The sequence below is a fragment of the Ahaetulla prasina genome, chromosome 6 (assembly GCF_028640845.1).
Source record: "Ahaetulla prasina isolate Xishuangbanna chromosome 6, ASM2864084v1, whole genome shotgun sequence".
NCBI classification, from domain to species: Eukaryota; Metazoa; Chordata; class Lepidosauria; order Squamata; family Colubridae; genus Ahaetulla; species Ahaetulla prasina.
Genome location: NC_080544.1, coordinates 110489244 through 110498651, shown reverse-complemented (window position 1 = coordinate 110498651; position 9408 = coordinate 110489244).

The following is a 9408-nucleotide window of genomic DNA, read 5'->3' as shown; positions in this document are numbered from 1 at the left end:
ACTGCCTATAGAAGCATTCCTACTAAAATCCTGGCTCACCAAGTAAGAACCTGAGGATTGGATAAGGGATGACGTTCCCGTCTTCAAAAAGGGAAAAACACCCAGAAACTACAGACCAATCTAACAATGGCCACTAAATCCTGAAAAAGAGAAAACATTTGCAAACAACTAGAAGCATATAAAGTTACAACTAGTATCCAGCATGGATTTGTTAAAGACCGATCCGTGCCAAACCAATGTTGCTTCATTCTTTTGATAAAGTCGCTAAATTAGTAGACCAGTGAAATGCTGTGGACATAGCATACTTAAGATTTCAGTATGGCATTTGACAGTAGACCACAATACGTCTTGCTAAGCTAGAAAACTGGATGAATTTGTAGCTGGCTGACAAACTACTCAGCGAGTAGTCCTTAATGGGGGTACCGCAAGGCTCTATCTTTGGCCCAGTACTCTTCCAATATCTTCATTAATGACAGAATAGAATAGAATTTTATTGGCCAAGTGTGATTGGACACACAAGGAATTTGTCTTGGTGCATATGCTCTCAGTGTACATAAAAGAAAAGATACGTTCATCAAGGTACAACATTTACAACACAATTGATGGTCAATATATCAATATAAATCATAAGGATTGCCAGCAACAAGTTATAGTCATACAGTCATAAGTGGAAAGAGATTGGTGATGGGAACTATGAAACGATTAATAGTAGTGCAGATTCAGTAAATAGTCTGACAGTGTTGAGGGAATTATTTGTTTAGCAGAGTGATGGCCTTCGGGAAAAAACTGTTCTTGTGTCTAGTTGTTCTGGTGTGCAGTGCTCTATAGCGTCGTTTTGAGGGTAGGAGTTGAAACAGTTTATGTCCAGGATGCGAGGGGTCTGTAAATATTTTCACGGCCCTCTTCTTGATTCGTGCAGTATACAGGTCCTCAATGGAAGGCAGGTTGGTAGCAATTATTTTTTCTGCAGTTCTAATTATCCTCTGAAGTCTGTGTTTTTCTTGTTGGGTTGCAGAACCGAACCAGACAGTTATAGAGGTGCAAATGACAGACTCAATAATTCCTCTGTAGAACTGAATCAGCAGCTCCTTGGGCAGTTTGAGCTTACTGAGTTGGCGCAGAAAGAACATTAGATGAGGGAATAGAATGGGAACTCATCAAATCTGCAGATGACACTAAACTGGCAGGAAGAGCCAACGCCCCACAAGACAAAAAGATCTTGACAAACTTAACAATGGGCCCAATCCAACAAAATGAAGTTTTAATGTGGGGAAAAGTATAAAGTTTTACATCTAAGTGGGAAAAACTCAAAAAAGGAATAAGTACAGATTAGGCGAGGCCTGGCTGAAAAACAGTCACTGTGAGGACCTTGGGAGTCCTAGTGGACGATCACTTAAACATGAGCCATAAGTGTGTGGCTTATACCACCAAAAAAGCTAATACAATCCTGGGTTGTATGAACAGAATGCATAGAATCAAGATCGCGTGAAGTATTAGTGCCGCTTTATAAAACCCTACTAAGACCACAGCCGGGATACTGCAACCAATTTTGGTCACCCTACTACAAAAACAGATGTTGGGAAAAGTTTAAAAGAAGAGCAGCTAAGGCCTGGACACTAAACCGTATGAAGAACGGCTGCAGGTTTTGGGTTTGGCTGCTGTAAAGAAAACGGGAATTAGGGGTGACCCGATAGCAGTATTCCAGTATTTGAGGGGCTGCCGCAAAGAGGAGTGGGGTCAACTTAATTCTCCAAAGCACCTGAGCACAGGACAAGAAGCAATGGATGAAAACTCATCAAAAAGAGAAACAACCTGGAATTAAGGAGAAACTTCCTAATAATGAGGACAATTAACCAGTGGAACAGAAGTTGCCTTCAGATGTGGGTGCTTCATTAACGGGAGGTTTTTAAGAAGAGACTAGACCAGGGGTCTCCAACCTTGGCAACTTTAAGACTTGTGGACTTCAACTCCCAGAACTCTGGGAGTTAAAGCCCACAAGTCTTAAAGTTGCCAAGGTTGAAGATCCCTGGACTAGACAGTCATTCGTCTGAAATGGTAGAAGGTCTCCTGCTTGAGCAGGGGGCTGGACTAGAAGATCTCCAAGGTCGTTTCCAACTCTAAAGTCTAAGCTGGTTATTTATGTCAGAAGTGCCCCTTTTCAGTGCTGATGGGTGGCTTTGAGCTACCCATCGTTCCCATCACCTGTTTGAGGTGGGGGATGGAAAAGAAGGAAATCCAGAAGAAATCCACAGCGGCTTCCCAAGAAGAGTGAGAGACCATCACAGACTGCTGATCAGCGGTGAGTTTCCAATATCCTTACTGCCGGTTTGCCGCGCGCACATGTGCTTTGCACGTGCACACCTGTGCATGCGCCCAGCCTTCCGCACTCCTGCGATCTCCGCTACCGGTTCGCCCGAATTGGTTTGAACCGGCTGAATGCCCCCCTCTGCTGCTGATGCTAAGGAGACGAAGACAGCTTCTCTGTTAACTGTCTCCCTTGTTGTGGCTCCCGCCCCCGAACCTGGCCCCATGCCCGAAAGTGCCTTGGAGCCGGGCCTGCTGCCAGAAAGTGACTTGGACAGTGAGGGGGAAGGGCCGTCAGGACTTACCTCGGAAGCACCGGCCTCCCTGGCTCAGCTCCAGGAGCCAGAAGCAGGCCAGGTGAAAGAGATAACGAGGCCTCCTTCCCCTGACTCTTCCCCCCCCCCAGGCCACGCCTGCAGACCCAGCTGACAGCAATCAGGCTTAGCTGAATCCTAGGTTTCGTAGGCAGGAGAGAAGGGAACAACAGAAGCAGGGGAGGGGCAGGCCTAGGAAGTGCTGAGTCATGCAGCCACACCCCAAAGGATATAAAAGGCAGCGAGAGCTGGTGGGTCTCTTTGTATCAGGCAAATCCACTGATTGACTAGAGCTGAAGGTTGTGACTCACCAGCATCTTGGCAGCTAACGAGGGCTCTTGGCAGACGCTGATTCTTTTGCTGCCAGAGCTGATAAGAGTCGGCTAATTAAGCCATTGTTCGGATGGAGGCGAAGAGGACAGAACACTCCTGCAACTTTTCTGGATGTTGAGGTTGGGACACCCCGGACTGATGAATAGCAATAGCACTTATATGCTGCTTTCCAGCCTTCTCTAAGGAGTTTACAGAATCAGCCTATTTGCCCCCAACAATCTGGGTCCTCATTTTACCCACCTCGGAAGAATGGACGGCTGAGTCAACCTTGAGCCTGTCATGTCCCACTCCTCCGCTGACGGCCGGGTCAGGGAAATCCGAATCAGGCGTGCCTCTGCAGCTCTGCCAAAGTCCTAGCAAAGTTCTCAAGGCAGGCAGGAGACCAGAAAGTGACTTCAGCAAGATATGTTAGACTTTGCCTGACTCAGAGAATGCCAGAAAGCAGATCCTTTATATAGGCCATGGGGTGTGGCTCCAAGACTCAGCACTTATCCAGGCCTGCCCCTCCCTTCCTTCTGTCGCCGCCACCTATCAATTCTTCTGAAGCGAGAGTCACTCCAGTCTGCAGCTGTTGGCAATTGACCTTCCTCAGGCTCACATGCTGTGGGGGAGGGGTCTAGTTGCTCTGTTTGCCTGGGCATGGAGCCAGAGCTGGGGGCTGGAGGTACTTCTTCCTCCTCAGCCTGTCTGGGCATGGAGCCAGGGCTGGGGCCGGGAGGCATACTAGGACATTCCTCAGTGTTCGGAAGCAGATAAGAAGGCCCCGGCTGCGGTGAAAGCGGACGAGACACAACAGAGCCGATCAGGATCAAACTGCTGGCAGTCGGCAGAGTTCAGCCTGCAATGCCGCATCCCAACCACTGCGCCACCACAACGTCATAGGCTGCACAGGTAAACTCCATGACTACAATTGGCCGCAATTTATCAGAGTCTTGTTTTAATGTTTCTACACCGGTAATCCTTGATTTTCAGCCATTCATTTAGTGAGTGTTCCAAGTTAACGACGGCACTGAAAAAAGCAACCTGACCATTTTTCACACTTAACGACCATTGCAGCACCCTCACAGTCATTCGATCAAAATTCAGGCACTTGGCAAGTGACTCGTATTTATGATGGTCACAGTGTCCTGGGGTCACGTGATCCCCTTTTGCAACCTGATCGGCAAAGTCCATGGGGAAGCCCGATTTACTCAACAGCTGTGTCACTTAAGTTCACAGCTGCAAGGATTCATTGAACAGCTGTGGCAAGAAAGGCCGTAAACGAGGGCGAAATTCCCTTGACCGTCTTGCTGAGCGAGCAAAGTAAATTTTGGATTCCAATTAAGGTAAGTAGAGGATTGGTTATCAGTCACTTTTTTTAGTGCTGTCGTAAGTTCAAATGGTTGTTAAACAAAAGTTCGTAAGTGGAGGATCACCCGTAATGGAGCATTCTGCCAGAGCCCCAGTTTAGGGAAGAGGGACCAGTCGTCTCTCTTGCCTACAATAATTATTTCGGAGATAATCAGGGCCGAGAGATGGAGTCAACACTGTCCAGAACATTGTAGAGATAACCGCCGTGACGCATGGATGAGTTGCATTCGGTCTGGGACAGGCGTTTTTCTGGAATAGAACAGGGTCTCCTGCTTCAGAAGAGGATTGGACTAGAAGACCTCCAAGGTCCCTTCCAACTCTGTTATTCTATGTCAGTGATGGCTAACCTTTTTGCTACCTTGCGCCAGGAAGGGGGGGGCGTGCGCGCACATGCCCACACCCTTAATTCTATGCGCCCTGCTCCCGCGCATGCATGTGTGGCCCCCGCTCCCCCCCCCACCGCTCCTGGCACGCGATGGCCCGATAGGCCTGTTTTTCTCTCTCACCTTGCTCCAGAGCCTCTCTATGAGGCTGGGGAGGGCAAAAACGATCTTTCCCACCCACCCACCCCCGAGGCCCTCTTTGCTCTCCCCAGAATCGTAGAGAGGCTCTGGAGCCAGGTGACAGAGAAAAACGGGCCTTCCCCACCAGGCCCTCTGGAGGCAGGTGGGCCCAGAAGGCCTGAAAGTGCATGCGCCAGAGCTAAGCTCGCATGCCCACTGATATGGCTACATGTGCCACCTATGGCACACGCGCCATAGGTTCACCATCACAGCTCTTATGTTCTCCATGGGCTCAGCTTGAGCAGACTTTGGGGTCCAAAGCCCCTGAAGGCAGGACAAGAAACAATGGATGGAAATCAATCAAGGAAATCTGGAATTAAGGAGAAACTTCCTAACAGTGAGAGCAATTAACGCAGTGGTAGTCAACCTGGTCCCTACCACCCACTAGGGGGCGTTCCAGCTTTCATGGCGGGCGGTAGGGGTTTTGTCCGATACTGAAGCACATTCCTTTTTTTTTAATTTATTTGACTTTTTAAAAAAATTTCATAGCATTATTTAAAAACATTTCCATTAGGTTTTCATAAAATTCCCCGTGACAATTTAAATTTCTGAAAATATACTATTTGTATCGCCTGCGCATAAGTTTAATTCACGTCATGTAAGTGAAATTAAATGGTGCTATAGTGCGACCGCAAAAAAAAGACCCTCGTCCCAGAATAGCTGGCGCATCTCCCCCCACACCACCCAGCTGTAACAGACAAGCAGAGCTGGCAGCCGGCGCCTGCCCCAAACCCAATCCACGATGTGCAAGAGGCATGCGCAGACGACGATACACGGCGCATTACTGTGGAACCGACGGGCGGTTAGAAAATTTTACTACTAACAGAGATACAAAAGTGGGCAGTAGGTATAAAAAGGTTGACTATCCCTGAATTAACCAGTGGAACAGCTCGCCTCCAAAAGTTGTAGGTGCTCCAACACTGGAGGTTTTTAAGTGTACAGTCACTTGTTTGAAACAGCACAGGATCTCCTGCTTGAGCAGGGGGTTGGACTAGAAGACCTCCAAGGCCCCTTCCAAATTGGTTGTTCTGTTATTCGGGTTTTCTGCACACCTCTTCTGGGAAGAGTTGCCAGATTCCCACCAAGGAATTTCATCCCGCTCCATGCAACCGATGCTTGCCAGATTCTGCTTAGCCTCACGAAAAACCAGAGAATAAATTCGATCGGCGAGGAACTCCGAGCAAGAGCGGTCGGGAAGCTATAACTGGGACAAGTCCCCAGCCGAGAATGGCTCAAAAAAATAAAATATAGGGCAGGAGGAAAGAGGGAGGGCCGAAGGAATTTGCATCCCAGAGGGAACAAACACAGACATCCAGGTGGTGTAAAAACACACACACACACACACATTCCAGGAGCAAGACACTGGTGCAAAACCATTTGTGTCTATGGGTGGTTGTGCTGGAGGACCTATCATTCCCAAACTTTGCAAAAGGGTGTGTGTGTGGGTTTGTGCGATACGCACACGCACTCCCGCATCAAAAGAATAAAAAATATTTTGTTAGGTTTCAGCCCAAAAGCCATCGGTGCCTGTGTGTGTTTTACAGGCTCTTATCAAGCTGGGTATTCCCAAACTTTGCAAAAGGAGGTGAGTGTGTTTGTGTGATACACACACACACTCCAAAAGAATAAAAATAAAGGTTTTCCTTAAGAAAATACCTGGGCGATAAGTAAATATGCTTCTCCCCCCACCCCACCACCGATGTCTAAGAATTCCATTTTAACTGGTTCCATCGAATTCACTAAATTACAATGGTTCATTTAGTGACCGGTCAAAGTTGCAAGGGCCCTGCAAAAACCGACTCATGATTGTTTTTCACAATTGCAACCGTTGCAGCAACCCCCGCGGTCACGTGATCAACCGACTCGTATTTATGACGTGTTCCCGGGGGTCACGTGATCCCCTGTTGCGACCTTCTGACAAGCAAAAAAGTGAATGAGGAAGCCTCTGGTGGCTCAGACTGCTAAGACAGTCTGTTATTAAACACAGCTGCTTGCAATTACTGCAGGTTCAAGCCCCACCAGGCCCAAGGTGGACTCAGCCTTCCATCCTTTATAAGGTAGGTAAAATGAGGACCCAGATTGTTGGGGGGCAATAAGTTGACTTTGTATATAATATACAAATGGATAAAGACTATTGCTTAACACTGTGTAAGCCACCCTGAGTCTTCGGAGAAGGGCGGGATATAAATGCAAATAAAAAAAAAAAGCCTGATTCACTTAACAACCAGGTGACTTAACTTTCCCGCTGCAGTGATTCACTTAACAACGGTGGCAAGAAAAGTCGTAAAATGGGGCAAACCCCACTTAACAAATGTCTCGCTTAACAACAGATGCGTTGGGCTCGATTGCGGTCGCTAAGTCAAGGACTACCTGTCTTGTAAGACTTTCTCGCTGGAGTGGAACGATCAATCACGTTTTTTGACCGTTTTCCTCACGAAGATGTCTGGGACTTCGTTTCTGAAAATTGAGTTTTAGTTTCTGAAATAGGCCCCTGGAATTTCTCAACCTGGGTTAATGGGGATTGATATTTGTTCTTGGTCTGTGTGTGTGTGTGTATATCTGCAGGATGGGTCAAAAAAGTCAAGATGGCGCCCACAACTGGAATCTCGAACCCATTCCCCTTTCTCACGGCGTTTGAATTCTCAAAATTCTTTTCAAGCTTAGGAATCGGTTGAACTTGGAAACCTCGCTCAAGAGACGAAAACTCTGGCGAAAGAAAATTAGCAGGAAAAAAGGAAGGTAAAAACCCTGCTCTAGATAATCTGGGTTTGCGCTCTGTGCTGAATTGTTTTAATCATAGTTTGCATCCCCAGGCCACCACTGGCTGGGTTTACGCATGATGCTAAGTCATAAATCATGGTTTAAAACAGGGGTCCCCAAACTTGGCCATTTTAAGACTTGTGGACTTCAATTCCCAGAAGTCATAAGTCACTTTTTTCTGTGCCATTATAAGTTTGAATGGTCACTAAATGAACTGCTGTTATGTCGAGGACTACCTATATTTAAAGGTACCCAGGAAGTTGCTAGATTTATGAATCAACAGTGCCCTCTGGTGGCTGAGATGGGACAAAACATTTTGTAAGCCGGATACAAGTCACAGACTGGACAACTAGATCTTCAAAATCTCCCAAGAAAACCCAGTTTGATTTTTCTGCCAATTTGAGGCTTCCTTATGCTGCCCCCAATAGTTTGTCATCCATGCAAGATTTGAGATTCTGCTAACATCCCGTATTGCATTATGCACTGCATTAAAAGCAAGAACAACGGCCCACGTCTCAACAACCATCACTCTCACAACAAGAAGTAGTCAAAATAGGGAGCTCCCTATCAAACCCTGCACCTGTTGACAGTGGTGTCCCCCAAGGCAACGTTTTAGGACCCCCACTATTTATACTTTACATAAATGACTTTTGCAATCATATTATAAGCAACTGCGTTCTCTTTGCTGATGATGTAAAACTATTCAACATCACTGACAATACTGCTACCCTACAAAAAAAAAAACTTGACTATTTGTCAAAATGGTCAAACAATTGGCAACTCCAAATCTCAACCAACAAATGCTCTTGTCTTAAACATTGGCAAATCAAAATACAAAATACAAGCTGGGCGGATACGACCTTGTAGATGACCCTCAGTCTGTCAAGGACCTTGGAGTACTCATCTCAAATACTATTCAAAACGACCTTGATCATCTAACCGCTTGGTCTAAAACTTGGCAACTCCAAATCTCAACCAGCAAATGCTCAGTCTTACATATTGGAAAAAAGAACCCAAACACTAAGTACATGCTTGATGGACATTACCTTACAGATGACCCCCATCCCGTTAAAGACCTTGGAGTTTTCATGTCAAATGATCTAAGTGCCAAAACCCACTGCAACTACATAGCAAAAAAAGCTCTAAGAGTTGTAAACCTAATCTTGCGTAGCTTCTTTTCCAAAAACACTACACTACTAACCAGAGCACATAAAACATTTGCTAGACCAATTCTAGAATACAGCTCGCTTGTCTGGAACCCACACCACATTTCTGACATCAATACAATTGAACATGTCCAGAAATATTTTACAAGAAGAGTTCTCCACTCCTCTGAATACAACAAAATACCTTATGCCACCAGACTTGAAATTCTGGGCTTAGACAACTTAGAACTACACCATCTTCGGTATGACCTAAAGTAGCTCATAGAATCATCTGCTACAATGTCCTACCTGTCAATGACTACTTCAGTTTCAACCACAACAATACACAAGCACACAATAGATACAAACTCATGGTAAACCGATCCAAACTAGACTGCAGAAAATACGACTTCTGTAACAGAGTCATTAATGCCTGGAATGCACTACCTGACTGTAGTTTCTTCCAAAAACCCCCAACACTTTAACCTTAGACTGTCTACTGTTGACCTCACCCCATTCCTAAGAGGTCTGTAAGGGGCGTGCATAAGAGCACCAGTGTGCCTACTGTCTCTGTCTTAATGTTTTCTTTTATTCATACCCTTTACATGTGTTTATAATTATGTTTACACTTGTATCTGT